This window comes from Polypterus senegalus, chromosome 4 (assembly GCF_016835505.1).
Source record: "Polypterus senegalus isolate Bchr_013 chromosome 4, ASM1683550v1, whole genome shotgun sequence".
Lineage (NCBI taxonomy): Eukaryota > Metazoa > Chordata > Cladistia > Polypteriformes > Polypteridae > Polypterus > Polypterus senegalus.
This window is the reverse complement of record NC_053157.1, coordinates 53602785-53620057: the sequence shown is the minus strand read 5'-3', so window position 1 is coordinate 53620057 and position 17273 is coordinate 53602785. Positions and strand designations below refer to the sequence as shown.

Below are 17273 nucleotides of genomic sequence, written 5' to 3'. Positions count from 1 at the left end.
AAGGCAACTATAAGATAACCCTGTGAGTTATAAAGTAGAACAGACAGAGGAAATAATTATATAAGAGCAGGGACCCACACCTATCTTGATGATGAACATGAATTTAGAATCAATAGTCATAAGGCAGAACCCAGTCGTTAAACAGGATACCATTATACTATTTAATACAGGGGTGTCCAACTCCGGTCCACAGTGGCTGCAGGTTTTTATTCTAACCATCTTCTTAATTAGTGAGCTGTTTTTGCTGCTGATTAATTTGTTTTGCCTTAGTTTTAATTGACATGATTCACACTCCTTATTTGTTTCTTTTTCCTGAATGAGCAGCCAAACAGTAATGAGACACAAACCAAGCCGCCACATGACTAGCAAACCTGAAAATAAAGAAAGGTGAAGGTCTCAGTCATGCTGGTCTGCTCAGGTCACCAAAATATCTTGATGGTGGTCTTAGAAAAAACAGAAAATCAACAGTCTGCTGTGGCAGAATGAGAGCAGCAACAAGTCATAATATTCAATAACAGCAAGAATTGCCTTCTCATTAAGAAACTGGTTGGAGTGAAATTGGCTGGAGTTGGACATTCCAATTTAGCTAGTCGTCTGTTGGCTCTTTTCACATCTCATTTCTGTTTGCCTGCCATTTAATGAAGAAACAAATTAATTCAGAGGACTGAATCCTTTAAAACAGGGCTATTAAAATAAAGGGAAAATGAGGTAATTAGCAGTGAAAACTGCTCACTGATTAGGAAAATGGTTAGAATGAAAACCTGTAGCCTACCAGGACCCTGATTTAATATATTCATATGGCATGATTAAGTATTGAAAATAAAGTATTGAAAATAAATCTAAACACATGTATTTTAACTGTGCTAGAAAGCTGGAGTCCCTAGAAAAGAAAAATATTAACCCCAGAGAGAGCATGTAAATTCACAGAGAAGGACTGTGACTTCTTGCAAGGACGATCATTGGCCCCGGGACAAACATTTTACTCTTTCCACTATCATATTTCCCTGGTACTGACTGAAAACTGTTTTGCTTCTAAAATGGTCCATACATTTGTTCTGATTGAACTTAAAATAGAATTCATGTGAGAATAATACAATACTAGCAGTGAAGAAGAACAATAATGAATAAATATTTATACTACTTTATTGGTTGTGTACATGCTGGGAATGTGGATGGAATGTGATGTTGAAGATTTTACAAACACAAGTGACATCTAAAGTGTGACAAAAGAAAACCTAAACTAGGCTATGTACTATTTTTTTTTCATTATGTAACAATACAATGATACAAAGGACTGGTCTATCTTCTCTACTTTATGTGATGTGTGCTTGAAATCTCACTAGTTTTCCTGTCTTGTGTTAGTAACCTAAGTAATACAGATATTTCAAAGTAATAATTTGACAAGCCAAATAACCAAGTAATTAGCACTGAAATGTGAACCAGACAATGCAAGAGACAGGAATTTGAAGCACAGGCCAAAGAAAATGTCTGAGCAAGGAAAATCAGTGCAGTGGTCAAAAGGACAGAGCATGAAAAGGGTGTAAAGACAATAGAAGAAAAAAATGGCTGCAAATCTTGAATAAGACCATCAGTTGTAAAAAAAAGTCAGAAGTAGTTTTAGCCTGGATTTAATACTAAAAAAGAAATAAAGTAATGAACAACCAAAGAAAGAGAGTTCCAGAGAAGGAATTCCCTTCCAGCTGTATTAATATTTACCAAGTTGTGCAAAGTGCCTGGCGTTACAGAAAACATTGCCTCCTGAGGATCTCTTTTGGTACACAGGGTGATAATATTTAAACAATAAGAACATGTACTTGAGTACTTTAAATTTCAGGACTACCTCTTGTCTTAACTTCATCCAGCCATTATCTCTGATTGTAAATTAACATTCTATCAGTTACCACCACTTTGAGTGGCCCTCCGAAACACTTTCTGCCAGTCAAAGTCAAAGTGAACTTTATTGTCATCTCAACCATATACAAGTATACAGATAGACGAAATTGTGAAGCTCAGGGTCCACAGTGTAACAACATGATGTGCAAATAATAAATTAAAAATAGAATTAAAATTTAAAAATTAAAACACAAACAAGACAAGACACTGTGCAAAGATAGGACAAAGAAGTAGCAGCAATATTGATGTGTAAGATATGTAATATAATAAATAAATAATAGATATAGATAATACAGGAATTATCAGTCTATGATAATGGATGTTTAAGACGTGTGTAAACAATGACAAGTCAGAATGTTTCACAGCAGAAGGATACCAAGAGTGTCAAAATACTTAAAGGTCAGTATGAGATTTTCAGTTCTTTTCTACCTGCACACTCATCTTTGCATCTTTTTCATCTATCCATCCAATCAGTTGTGAGAAAATAAAGTTCATCCTAGTAAAAACACAGTTAAAGTAGACTTTAACTCTAGATGAGACCCCAACTCTTCAAATGGCACACTCTTGCACGCACCTACTTTCAGTTACCTTGGCAAAATTTGAAACTAAACAACACATCTTTAGGAACTAGGAGTAAACAAGCAACAGTAGACACCAATGGTGACATGCGGAGAACACACAAATCTCCAACAAAAGGCAAACCTCTATTAACAATATACTGCTCTGAGGTGTCAAATGAAAAAGGAACACATGCATATACAGTATACAATGTCAAGCCAATTAATCCAATTCAAGGTCTTGGGGGATGGATCCTCTTCCAGAAACACTGGCTGCTAGGGCCAACTGATGTACACTTCCATACTCACAAGTGGCCAGTTTAAGTGAGAACTCTAACACCCATGTCTTTTGGGATGTGAAAAGAAAGCAAGGGTCCTTGATAAAAACCACAAAGATATATGAGAGTGTGAAAACTCCATACAGACAATGATCAGACATGGGGTTCAAATCTAGAACCCTTACCTCTCTCACGCAGATACTGGTTTGAGGTCAGATCTTTGTTATTCTCATTATATGGTTGGATGGAAATTTTTTCATCCAGACATAAAATTTATCATATGAGATTCACCCTCCGATTAGTCTGGAATTGGATTCAATTTATCCACATATCCTCCATTGTAGCTTCCAGTAGAAATCAAGTATGCTGCTCCCTACTCCCTTTCACTGTCCCATTTATTTCTAATAATATAAAAGCATTAGGCTACATGTTTGGTCTTATGCCCTCTGTATGTGGCACCGAGTTGAAGAATGTTTGGGCATATCTATGAAGTGAAAGAGTGTCACTCCATTGTTTCACAACACTGTTTCCAGCATGAAGCTAACAGCAACTTTGCTGCCCATGAAGCCAGCATTAAATGGATAGAAGAGAAAGAAAATCAAAATCTTTTCTGCATCATCTCTTCCATTTAGAACTTTCAGCTGCTTGGATGAATTGCTCACCCAGCTCCACTATGCAGGCTTGGACTAATACTAACCAGTTAGTTAAGGACAGAGCAGTGGTTGGTCCTTGAATTTCATTTCTTCCCCTATCCTTTTCTTCCTCTTTTCTTGTTCCTGTCTTTACTAGTAAAGACAACCCTGATGTCTTTCACCTGCACTTCCTATGTGACCCTTGGCTTGAGAAACAAGCTATTTTTTTCTTGTATTTATCTTATTATTATCTCTGATTCTTCTTCTTCTTTCGGCTGCTCCTGTTAGGGGTTGCCACAGCGGATCATCTTCTTCCATATCTTTCTGACCTCTGCATCTTGTTCTGTTACACCCATCACCTGCATTTCCTCTCTCACCACATCCATAAACCTTCACTTAGGCCTTCCTCTTTTCCCCTTGACTGGCAGCTCTATCCTTGGCATCCTTCTCCCAATATATTCAGCATCTCTCCTCTGCACATGTCCAAACCAATGCAATCTCGCCTCTCTGACTTTGTCTCCCAACCGTCCAACTTGAACTGACCCTCTAATGTACTTATTTCTAATTCTGTCCTTCCTTGTCACACCCAGTGCAAATCTTAGCATCTTTAACTCTGCCACCTCCAGCTCTGTCTCCTGTGTTTTAGTTAGCACCACCGTCTCCAACCCATATAACATAGCTGGTCTCACTACCGCCCTGTGGACCTTCCCTTTCACTCTTGCTGATACCCATCTGTCACAGATTACTCCTGACACACTCCTCCACCCATTCCGCTCTGTCTGCACTCTCTTTTTCACCTCTCTTCCACAATCCCCATTACTCTGTACTGTTGATCCCAAGTATTTAAACTCATCCACCTTCGCCAACTCTACTCCTTGCATCCTCACCATTCCACTGACCTCCCTCTCATTCACACACATGTATTCTGTCTTGCTCCTACTGACCTTCATTCCTCTCATTGTTGTATTCCATTGTTTTCTTTCACTCATTGATAATATTTTAGAATAAGCGTGCCAGGCCAGTGATTGATTCTCTTATGCTCTTAATTGTTCTATTTAAAAGTTAGATTCTTTCTCTTGGGTGGGGGTTGAATCTTGTTTTATTGATTTATTTATTTATTGCACTTCGTTTTTCCTCATTTTTTTCTGTATGGATTTTGAAGTAAATGGTTGTATCTGCTATGTGATTATTACTTGTTTGATTAAGTAGCATGCCATCATAATACAGTCAACCCTCGTTTATCGCGGTTAATCCGTTCCAGACTCTGCCGCGATAAATGAATTTCCGCGAAGTAGGATTCTTTATTTATAAATCGAATATTTTCGCAGTTAGAGCATAGAAAACCTGTTTACGACCTTCTAAATACAGTAATCCCTCCTCGATCGCGGGGTTGTGTTCCAGTACCCCGCGATAGATGAAAATCATGAAGTAGAAACCATATGTTTGTATGGTTATTTTATATATTTTAAGCCCTTATAAACTCTCCCACACTGTAAACATTATTAGAGCCCTCTAGACATGAAATAACACCCTTTAGTCAAACGTTTAAACTGTGCTTCATTACAAGACAGAGATAGCAGTTCTTTCTCACAATTAAAAGAATGCAAACATATCTTATCTTCAAAGGAGCGCCGTCAGGAGCAGAGAATGTCAGAGAGAGCGCTGGCTAAGAAAAGCAAACAATCAAAAATCAATACGTGCTTTTAAGTATACAGAAGCACCGTGATAAAGCGGCATTTTGTAGAGGAGCGTCTGTATCTTCTAGGCAAACAGCCTCTGTGCAAACAGCCCCCTCTGCTCACACCCCCTCCGTCAGGCAGAGAGAGTAAGAGAGACAGAGAGAAGCAAACAAAACAATGCAGGAAGCATATCTTATAGCATTGAGGAGTTTTAGTTAATATGTAATACATGCTCTGATTGGGTAGCTTCTAAGCCATCCGCCAATAGCGTCCCTTGTATGAAATCAACTGGGCAATCAAACTGAGGAAGCATGTAACCTAAATTAAAAGACCCATTGTCCAGAAAGCGCGAACCAGAGAAAAATCCGTGATATATATTTAGATGTGCTTACATTTAAAATCCACGATAGAGTGAAGCCGCCAAAGTCGAGCGCGATATAGCGAGGATTACTGTATTCTGGATATAGGCTAATCAAATAAAGTGCATCATACACTTCCAGATTACCCAAGGTTCTGGATAAATAAAAAGTATTTGCCGTGTGAATTACTCATTTTGACTAAGGGCAAAAATCTTTATTGAGTTTTACTGACTTTGAGCACTAGCTATTGTCTTTCATTAAGGTTTAGGATTTTTTTTGTATTTAAACAGTAGCATCCTACATTTTTTGACACTGCATCTTGTCTTATCTTATGTAGCAATGATAGATTGGACATCTAGCTCTGTTACTTGTATTCATTTTTATGTGTTGTATGTGTTGTATTTACCCCATTTTTTTAAACACACTGCACACCCAACCTACCTGGAAGAGGGTCTCTCTCTGAATTGCCCTTCCCAAGGTTTCTTCCATTTTTTTTCTCCTACAAGGTTTTTTTGGAAGGTATTTCCTATCTTCTTAGAGAGTCAAGGCTGGGGGACTGTCAAAAAAAGGGCCTGTTAACACCCCTTGAAACATTCCTTGTCTGATTTTGGGATATGCATGAAATAAATTGTGGTTACAGTTGTTGTTATCCATCTCCAAAACTGCATTTTTCAATTCCTCTTTACCCGTTTCCGTCTTGGCACAACATTACTTTCTGGTGCCAAAATATGGTGACCCGATACTGGATGTGGTTCTGGGATTTTGCTGAAGGTGATTAGGGTTGAGTTTAATATCTGATAGTGGGACACATTTTTTGTTTGAATTTGGGGGGTGAAAACCACGGAACTGGTTATTGACTTTCACTGCATGTCTGGTGGGGCGCGGTGGCGCAGTGGTAGTGCTGCTGCCTCGCAGTTAGGAGATCCGGGTTCGCTTCCCGGGTCCTCCCTGCGTGGAGTTTGCATGTTCTCCCGTGTCTGCGTGGGTTTCCTCCGGCGCTCTGGTTTCCTCCCACAATCCACAGACATGCAGGTTAGGTGGATTGGCGATTCTAAATTGGCCCTAGTGTGTGCTTGGTGTTTGTGTGTGTCCTGCGGTGGGTTGGCACCCTGCCCAGGATTGGTTCCTGCCTTGTGCCCTGTGTTGGCTGGGATTGGCTCCAGCAGACCCCCGTGACCCTGTATTCGGATTCAGCGGGTTAGAAAATGGATGGATGGATGGATGCATGTCTGGTCTTACAAGTACTTGGGGGTCCAATCTCAATGGCAGGTTGGAGTGGTCTCGTAACACAGAGGAAGTAAAAGTAGAAAGTGCAGAGCAGGCTCTTTTTTAGGAGACTGCATTCCTTTAGTGTGAGGACTGACATTCTTCACATTTTCTATAACTCTCAGGTACTGTGTTCTGTTCATGAAGGGGAGTTTAAAATTAATTTGTGGTTCACTGGTCAGAGCTTTGAACTTGAGGGAGTAGTGGAAGGCTTTGGACAGGCTTGACATTTATTTCCTTCCCTATCTCCTTTAATGATTTTTAATTTGGGGAAAAAAGTTGATTTGTGGTAACAACTTTTTAAAATATGATTAAAAATGTTTTATGGATGTTGACTTAAAACAAGTTCTTGTGTCCGTTTTATCCATCTAGAACAGATGTAAAACATACTTTTTTGTTCTGCAGCCAACCCATTTAATAAAGATTACCCAAAAGCCTTATTTCTTAGGAGTCAAACTCTTTAAAAAATTAAAATGGGGTTAATAGATTTTTCCCGTTATATAATTTTTTGATGTTACAAAACATTTCTGTCTCTCTATTTGAATGTTGTTATTGATCAGTGATACCACAGCACCATTTTATTTTGTAAATGGCGTTGCCATTTTGCAGATCCCATTGTCGGAATGCTGCTCCTGGTTGCCGGGGACATGGTGTTGAACATTGCAGCATTTGACATCATGCAGTAGATGCAACGCTTTTTAAAAACTGGCACAATGGGTCGTTCATTAACTGTGACTGCAGATAAAACAGATAGAGCTTTGTTCACTTTTCTTGTGAAGTCTTTAGCATTCCCCTTTCTTTCAGCTCTCATTTTGGCTTTGGAAACAGAATTTGTGTCTTTTTGGTTATCTACCCAATTCTGAATTTTGACTAAGATTTATCTCCTGGTCCATTATATTCATTCTTTCACTACTCAGCCGACAGGCAGAACAACATTAGCCCGACACGTTAATAAGGTTGTTGTTTTGCCTGTGGTTTTGTTTATTCCTGTGTTCTCCGTGTGTATTTTTTTGTTTATTTTGTTAATAAGGCAAGACACCTCCTTGATGTTATTCTGAGTAGGGAAGGCCACCTCCTCTCCTATGTATACCATATATAACCTTGTTTATCTTCTATATATATTTATATTAAGAAAAAGACTAAAAATATTTAGTGATTGAATACACATTTGTAATCTGACCTATTCTATATCCATAAATGAAACAGCAAATATGTAAAGATTGTAAAAAAGCTCTCTGCAATTGTCTTCAGGGTCTAAAAAAATAGGACTCTAAAGTAAATACACACTGGACATAATAAACACAACACACAAGCATTGTAGCCTTCAATTCTGTCATAAAGCCAATCTTTTTTTTCTTTTTTGTAGCACAATGCCTGGAAATTGATATTGTCAGTGAAAAGCATTCCCTCATGTATTTATTTTGTCTGTACGTAAAGGGAACATGAATTGCAGTGGCATTTTTCCAGATTAAAAATATCAAGACCTCAATATCTTTGGCAGGAAGTCTAGTTGACAAAGTAAAAATTATTTCAGACATTGGATTTACTTTGCCTCAGGAACAATGAGCTTTCTGAATTGTGCTGTATATGTTATTCACAGTGACCAGATTCTTGAGCCAGTCAGAACTGTACATGTGTAATGCATTACTAATCAGATTTCCCATGCTGACTATCCAATTGAATTCCATCTTTGTATCAGGCTGTCTGTTCAAGACATTGACTTCTTAACTTCTTTCACACTTAACTCAGGTTGTAACCCACTCTCTATTAATCTGTTAACCCTAGTAGTGAACAGGTTGACCCAGGTTAGTTAAAGATTAAGCCATGATGGTATTTGTTATCCAGTGCTTTGTTGATGCATTTTTTGAATCTATGAAGTGTTAGGAACATTCAAAAAATTGAATTTGACAAAGTGGCATCCTGTCCAAAATTGGTTCCAGACCTGTCATTGAAGGGGCCTGGAACTCTCTAATGGAGGAGGAAGTTTGTAAAAAACGGTGGATTAAAAACCAATTGACATTATCATTAAGTATATATGTCATTATTTTTAATAAATACATGAACTTTGTACTAAAATAAATATCTCCATTGTTACCATGTTAAAAAGAAAAGGTACAGTACACTGTGGTGGGCTGGCGCCCTGCCCGGGGTTTGTTTCCTGCCTTGCGCCCTGTGTTGGCTGGGATTGGCTTCAGCAGACCCCCATGACCCTGTAGTTAGGATATAGCGGGTTGGATAATGGATGGATGGATGGGTGATACATTACATATTGCTCTGTTTATCTCTCAGTAAAGCCTCTGGAAGTTTTCATTCCAATTTTTTATTGCATGCGTTGATGTGATAAACATGTTAAATCTCAGATGTGATAAACATGATGCACAGATTACATTTTATTTCTCTTTTGGCAGGGCCAATGCTCCATATTCACACTGAAGAACTGTTTTCATTTGTCCTGAGTTTATATTGGCTAGCCATTGTAGGAAATGCCCGACAAGACAGGAATATCTCAAATAACCTTCACTCCATCATAGCCGCTGTGCTGGAAGTCATTAAACATTCACTTTTCATATAATGCGGCTGTAGAAACGTAAAATGTAGCATTTTTTGCCAACATAAAAGTTCAATTTGCAGTAGTGTCCAGTTTTTCTAAGGTAATTGGAGCAATTTAGTTAACTCATATTGAATAAGATAGATAGATAGATAGATAGATAGATAGATAGATAGATAGATAGATAGATAGATAGATAGATAGATAGATAGATAGATAGATAGATAGATAGATAGATAGATAGATAGATACTTTATTAATCCCGAATAAGGGCATTTAGCAAGAATGAAGGTGCTTTTGTTAACCATAAGCAGTGACATTCCATTGCTGCACAAGTCATCTTCAGTTTTATCAGTGCCACATTCACTTTTGAATGCAGGTGTTATTGTGTTGCGTCACAGGGGACAAAGCTGAAAGGTTGTTGACTGTGTTTTGTTGCTTAGTGATGCGCGATGTTTCATCACCTACATCGTTAATTGTGCATTGTTTCCCCATGGCACTTGATGCGTCTAATTGCTTCGTGGCACTCAAAATGCCACAGAAGACTCCCCAACACCCCCAAACCGCCCTGAAAGAATAAGTCTGTTTTGAATATGCACATATATTATTCATATCCACTTTTTGGCATAGGAATATTTTTATACTTGAATCCAAGCAAAGTCTTATAAAAGAGACTCTTAGTGTGGAATTTTCCACTTGTGTCATTATGTCGGCGTTGAAAAAGTTTCAGAGTTTGGAGCATTTCCAAATTTTGGAATTTCAGATTAGGGATACTCAACGTATTTTGTGTTTTGTCTGTTACATAGAAAAGTCCTTTACAGGGTATAAACACGAAGGGGAGTCAAGCTAAAATTAGAAAATGCAATTTGTTAGAAAATGGAACAAACCTTAACAAAACTGATAATGTCATTTCTCAATGTTCTCTCCACCCTTCTCAATGCACTTGCACTACCTTCCTAGAAGTGCCTGGATTCCAGCAGAATAAGTGCACCAGAGTTATTGTTGAACACGACATACTGAGGGGTACTACAGTCACTAGTGCAAGTTACTGTGACTTGATGAAGACCAATGTGAAGTCTGCTATTCAGATTTAGCACTGTGATTTCCACCTTTTTTTTGGACCACTAAAAAAACATCTGAGTGATCGCCGATTTAAGACAGATGACAACGTGTAGAAAGCGGTGCACGAGAGATTGCGAGGACAAGACAAAACCTTTTTTTCTGCTGGAATGTAGGCACTTCCAGATAGGTGGCGCAAGTGCATTGAGACAGGAGGAAATTACGTTGAGAAATGACATTATCAATTTTCTTAAGGTTTGTTCCATTTCCTAATAAATCCCATTTCCTAACTTTATTAGGATCCCCTCGTATTAGGGATCACAGTACACCAGATTTTATAAAGTCAGATTTTTGGGCACAAGACAGGACCTGTACCTGGACAGAACACTAGTCTGTCAATCACAGCATAAACTCAGATGTACCTTTAATCACTTATAATGGGTCAGTTGAGAGTTTTTTTTAAATAAGTACTTGCAGAATGACCCACTCAGACAAAGGGAGAATGTGTAATCCTTTTATATAAAAGCAGTCGGGATTGTCCTTCCATCCCGTGAGTGCTACGCAGGCGCGGAGTTTCACACACGCCCCGTCCATTTTGCAATGCAAGATGGGATTTGTAGTTTCGTTTTTCCAGGTAAAAGATGATTTTCTACTCCAGACTGTGCGATATCTTCTTCTTCTTTCTTACTATATAAAAGCGGTTGGTATTGTCCTACCGTCCTGTGAGTGGAAAGCGTAGCGGTATTCCGCTTATCACAGACTTACTACTTGCAGCTTGCGGTACGAAGCGACATGCTGTGAGCCGAGTTCTGGTGTTCTCATCGTTCCTTTGCTTTTGTGCGCGATGCGCTGGAAAAATAGACAAAATTATGTCTCTGGAAATAATTAATGTTGATGGAGTACAAATGCCTCACCGCGTAGTAAATATCAGGGGGGTTCAAAAGGGCGACCTCAATATAGAAAAAAAGTTTCAATTTCATCACAAAAATAACAGAAACTATGAGTATTAAAGTAATACCGCTCAAATGCTATATAACCAAATTAATGAGTTTGTATAAATTATCAGATTGATCTACATATTGAATTGCCTTAAGAAGTGGTCAACTTAAAAGTCGGTCGCCTTAAAAGGCGGGTCAGCCTAGTTTATAACATAACCAGTAAAGGAGCACTACGCGTTAACGTGCAGTGAATACACTTGACTTATAGTTTTCATCCTCTTTCTCTGTATGTTTACCATTTGTTTGCTCAGAGGTTGATGTGCTTGCTGCTTCCTGAGCAGCTCTTCTTTTCTAAACCCTAGTGGCCTGCTTCTTCTGTTCTTTAGTCGGCATATTTTCCCGTTAAAAATGATTGTCAGTGTTTGTGTTGAAATTACTTAGTCCATTTTTCTTAATATTTCACTTAAGCTGACACTTAAGTCTTCAATCTGCCTCAGGAATGATATAAGATATGAAGAGGTAGAGGAAATGACGGTAAAGGTGGTTGGGATGAGAACGGCACCAGTACGCATGCGCCACACAGCCGCCCTGTTGCCGAGAGTTGATTCTACAATAAAGTAAAATAAAAATAGAAAGAGGAATAAAAGTCACCCTGAATGTGGACAGTAGAGGTTGCGTAGTATATATGTACCAAATTTCAGGTCAATAGTTCAAACAGTTTGCGAGCTACAGGTGATTTAAATTCAGACAAACGAACAGCCATGGTAGCGTATTATATATAAAGATTTTGTGTGCATATCATATACTATATTTAAGCAATAATTGATAAAGAACTGAGTCTCTGTTCAAGGTTTACTCCTCTCTTGCACGCTGAAGTTGTAATCCTGTATTGGATCAGTTAGGGTCAGAAAGTGAATGAATAAAGCTCTAAAAACACACCTTATGAGTGTAAGAAATCTTCTTCTTATTTCGGCTGCTCCCGCTAGGGGTTGCCACAGCGGAACAACTTCTTTCATATTATGAGTGTAAGGAATAATTAATTAAATTTCTAATCTGGTTAGATTTACCAGTAGCATTGAACCAACACTCGATGGGGAGTGTAAGGAAAATACTCACTGTATGAAATTGTAAAGTACCTTCCTATTAAACTAAGTCATCCTGACCTCATTTGTACGAGCACATCAAATTAGAAATGAGATCATATGACATTTTAACTTTTTATTATCTTCTCAGATAATAATTTACATATAAGAAGTCATATTCAATGGACCAGATTATTCACCCAAGACATTTAACCTGTTTAACTGTTTTGGGATCTTTACATAATTCTAAGACATAGGAGTGTACAAAGTTCATACCATTTATCTGATTGGTGTAATTAAAATGCTTCCCTGACAATGTTATGTAAAAATGTACAGTAAATGAACCAAACTAAGAAAAGAAGCTTTTCTGTTAAGAATGAATAATCTGTCGTGCTGTATTAAACAAGAGCACATGGTGGCTCCAGCATCCTGGTGTAAATAAAGGACATCCATCTTTGGATTAATCTATAATGGTGGCTCATGACTACTTTTTGTTTACAGAAAATGTTCCCTAACATTTGGTGCCTCAAACCATGACATGCTCACACATATTGTTGTCACCTTTTTATCTGCTCAATGGGTTGTGTGCCTGACCACTGTTGTGATGCATCCGTACTCACTCCTATCAGGCAACTTTAGTATCAATAATTAACTTAACACGTCTTTGGGATGTGGAAGAATAACCAGCTGAGACAGAGAATATGCAAATGCTAAAGAGACAGTGAACAGGACTGGATTCCAACACAGGGGTCTGCACAAGTCAGGCAGTACAACTATCAACTGCACCTTTGTTAAGGAATTCTAGCCGACATTCAAAATTTGTGTAATTATCACTTGGTACTGATAAGGAAAGGTAAATTAGAGTAATAACATAACACGTGAATATATAAGTCAAAGAACATTACACTCAAAATGGAGGAGATAATGCCACAGACTTTAGAGTTTCACTCCTAGCCTATCAATTATTTGTATGGAGTTTGCACATTTTCCCCATTGTCCCAGAGTGTTTTTTTTCTTGGATAGCTAAAGACATACATGTATATGTTAGGTTAACTGCCAACAGTAAATTGGTTCAAATGAGTGACCAATGGTGTGAAAATAAGGGTGCTCTGCAATGGACCAGAGCTGGTTTCTGGCTTATGCTCTAAACCCTAAACAGATTTAAGCACTTTTTGTGGAAGTGTTATGGGCACTGTGGGAAAATGTCTGAGGATTATTGTGAGGTGAAAGAAATGTCAAGAGATGAAGGGAGAAGGGCAGAGGCAAGAGAATAAATCTAAACCAGAAAGAAACCAAAATATGAAATGTCTTTATAGGTCTGAGCAGTAAAAAAAAAAGGTGTCAAAATCATCACTAAACTAATACTAAGTGGATTCTGCAAACTAAATGGGCACTAAGTACATGTTTGTCAGGTTTCCGATCCACCAAATGATACCTGATTTTGATGGCTGTAGCCATTTTATATGCGAAGACCAATGGTGTCACAAACCACAAGCAAAGTATGGATGGATGGATGGATGGATGGATGGATGAGTGGACATTTTGCCAAAACATTTTGTTCTTTACAGTATTTATTGAGTATGGAATGAATAAAACTTCATAAGCCCCACTGAGATTACAATTTGATGGCACTAGATCCAGACCCAAACAGGGGATACAGAGGTGAGAACTGATAGGGAGGAGAAGGAGGAATATGTAATTTAGGAGGCATCAAGCCATTTGTGGGATTCTGCTTCATGTGATTTAGGGGTCCATTTTATAAAGTACAGTGTAGACTAAGATGTGCACTTTGATCACCACTGGCTGACTAATATCTCCATTTTTATGGCACAGTTGATCAGACAGCATCATCATGTTGCTTTTCAAAGCCTGCAGAAGCAGAGTTGTTTAACTTCTTAGATTTTGACCCTACTTTTAAGCCAAGCACAAGAAAGCTGATCTCATCTGGAGCTCCTGCTGTGTACAACTTTGGAAACAAAGGAGGGAATAACATAAGCGCATTTCAAGCTGGACCACATTCGGTCTGCACAGAATGGGCTGCTGAGTTAAAAATGTGCTTGGAAAGAAAAGTTTAAAGAGCAAAATGGGTCACACAGCTGCAGTCTCCATTAGGAGTTAAACGATGACTTGTATCCACCATTCATATGCATGTCTGTAAGGCTCTGTCATTTTTCATAGAGCGGGTAAGATTAAACAAATTCCTTCCTCAGGTTTTTACTTGTTTGTTTTCCTCTGTCCTCTTTCATTTTCATAAGCAATTGGCTTTGGGTTAAATTTGAAGCAAGCCTCTTTTAAATGGGAGGTCAACACAGGTAATGCATAGCAACATCAACTTCCTGTGTTTGCTCCACCAGTGCCGAGAATGAAATTAGAGGAGAGTAACTCAGCAGCTCTCCTGCTACTTCCAGGGCTGCTTTGTTTCTGAACAGTTCTTTTTTGTTAGCAAATCTGTTATGCTGGCCTGACGTAAATATGCATCTGTTTAACTCTCTGCCTCTCATCTCCTTTGGCAGTTATGGTTTTGATCTTTATTTAGAATGTTTACCTTTCACTTTTGGTGATGCGTATGCTTCTTGTGGCCTTAATGAACATTTTTAGTGGTCTTTTTATACCGGCCATGTGGGCTGTTCTGTTAACTAAGATATTTGTTTTGGACTCAGCTGTTTTTACTCCACTAAATGGACTAACAAGTTCCATATGTGATTTTTTTTTTCTGGAACACTTTTTTAAGCCTAAAAAAGATTTGAAGGACTTAAATGCACTGGGGGTTGAATATCGTTATACACCTCATTTAGCATTCAACAAGGCAGACACTGTTAACTTCTGGGCTCTAGTCCAGCTCTTTGTACCTAATTCTACCCTAACCAGGCTCCACAAAACTACCATACATGTTTTTCTTATAATTATACGTGACCCCTTCCTTACAGTTTTAAATCTGATAGTTGGAATTAGTTCATTAGAATTTTTGGTCAGTTAACCAGAAGTCCAGATATAGAGGTTGATAAAAATGAAATTGTTTTATCATGAAGGAGCTGTGGATCTGCAAAGCACCACTCCTGTCACGTGATGTTTGCTTATGGCCCTGCCTGTCTGACATTGTTACTTGGCATCATTAGTCATATTGCAGTCATGTGATGGTTGGATAGCAGGAACAATAAACATAGAGCAATAACTTCAATTAGTGTTTTAACATTGTGCCACATCAGTTATTACAAAAACCACTTGGCATTGTTTTATAACAGTGCTGAATTTTCTGGAGTGTTTGTCTGATGCTGTTGGAATAAAACTTAAGTTGGGACAAACTTATCCAGCTTATACAATGAAACATTACTGTCTGCGTGTGAGCATGTGTATGTGTATGTGTGTCCTCTGAGTAACCTGATTGGCCAGTTAGGTCTTGGTTGCTCAGTCAAATGCGATTCAGACAGGAAGCGCCAACAACAAAAGTTAAAACACACGAGGATACCGCAAAAAGCCAGTTAGATGAATGCTGAGAGTCGAATTCAAAAATATAAATTATGTTTTCACAGTGGAAAAATGGAGGCCCATCTACCATTGGTGGTAGTCAAAAGATGGACAGGAGGCAAGCAGCTCGTCTCAAAATGAGGTAAGTCTGAGAAACATGCTTTATGTGAATGTACTTGAGACAGGAAATGCTGACTAAGACTGTCCCACTTGGATACTGAAAAATGACCCACACACATAAGACATGGTCTTCGGCAGCACATATACTAAAATTGGAACGATACAGAGAAGATTAGCATTGCAGACAAGAAATATGAAATATTTTAAAATTTACTCTATTAACTATCTTTGACAGGTAACATAGCTAGTATTATATAATGTAGGTTAGAAATAGACGGATGAATTCCTTCCATTTTTTTGCCTGTTTCCAGCAGATGGAATACATTTTCACCCTGTTCTGTATAAACTACTACTTTGTTATTCTTGTGTTTTTTTATGTGACTGATGATCCTTCATTGTACAAGATGGCTGGAACATTGTTGCTTCTTCATGGCATATGGACACATGAATGATGTCTCAAAAGCTCTATATAAAAACAACCCAGGCAAACAGCTGTCATGATTAGATTATTTCTTTACTTTTTCTCCAGCTTTCTATAATCTTGTCCTGCAAAGTATTAGTTGTTGCTGAGATTTTCTACTCCAAGAAATACAAAATGACCATTAATTAATTTTTCTGAATTACTGTCTAAATGCTTTATAATTTTTCACATTGTTCTGTGACAACATGTTTGTTTTGGTGTGTTTGTCGCCTTCTTTAGGTAATGGCATTCCTATTACTATGATGACACTTCCATCATCCAACGGGAGGTTGCAATTGAGGATGTGTGACGGTATTTAGATTGTTGTTCAAAGAGCGCTATGTGTGGTTATTTTAGTTTAAAGACTTCCTAGTTACTAAATTCATTTCGTACTTTGATTTTCTGGTTAGCAATTAGGATTGGTGAAAGATTTGTTTGATATTCTGGATTTTCCACCCTGGTGCATATTTTTTAACCAGGTATCATTCTCTCTGTCCTTTTACAAAAAAATCTTTGGTTCTTCATTGAGAGCAGAACAATAATAAGATGATTAAAACCATCTTAGCAGAACAAATGCCAATTGGAATACTATGTAGAAAGGATGTAAAATACTTTAATAGTTCAATCAAAAACGTTGTCAGGGATGCCAGGGGCAACGACCTGGCCGGGACGCCGTGAGGGACCGGATGTGGGTCTGCGCCCACCCTGGACCACGTGGGGGCCGCCGCCCTGGTTGCTTTGGGGGCCACGGGTTCAGGGCATGGAAGCCCAACCCTGTAGGGCCCTGTTGCCTCGGCACTTCCGCCACACCCGGAAGTGCTGGGGGGAAGATTTAAAAGGACACCCGGTGAGCTGCCAGGAGAACAGCCGGCACTTCCGCCACGCTGGGGCATGGCCAACGGGGGAGTGTTGGGAACACCTGGAGCTCATCCGGGAT

General features: G+C 38.6%; 1 pseudogene; it reads left to right on the top strand.

The window, feature by feature from the left end:
* Positions 1-16000: 16000 nt before the first annotated feature.
* LOC120529183 lies at positions 16001-16089 on the top strand (annotated as a pseudogene).
* Positions 16090-17273: the final 1184 nt, after the last annotated feature.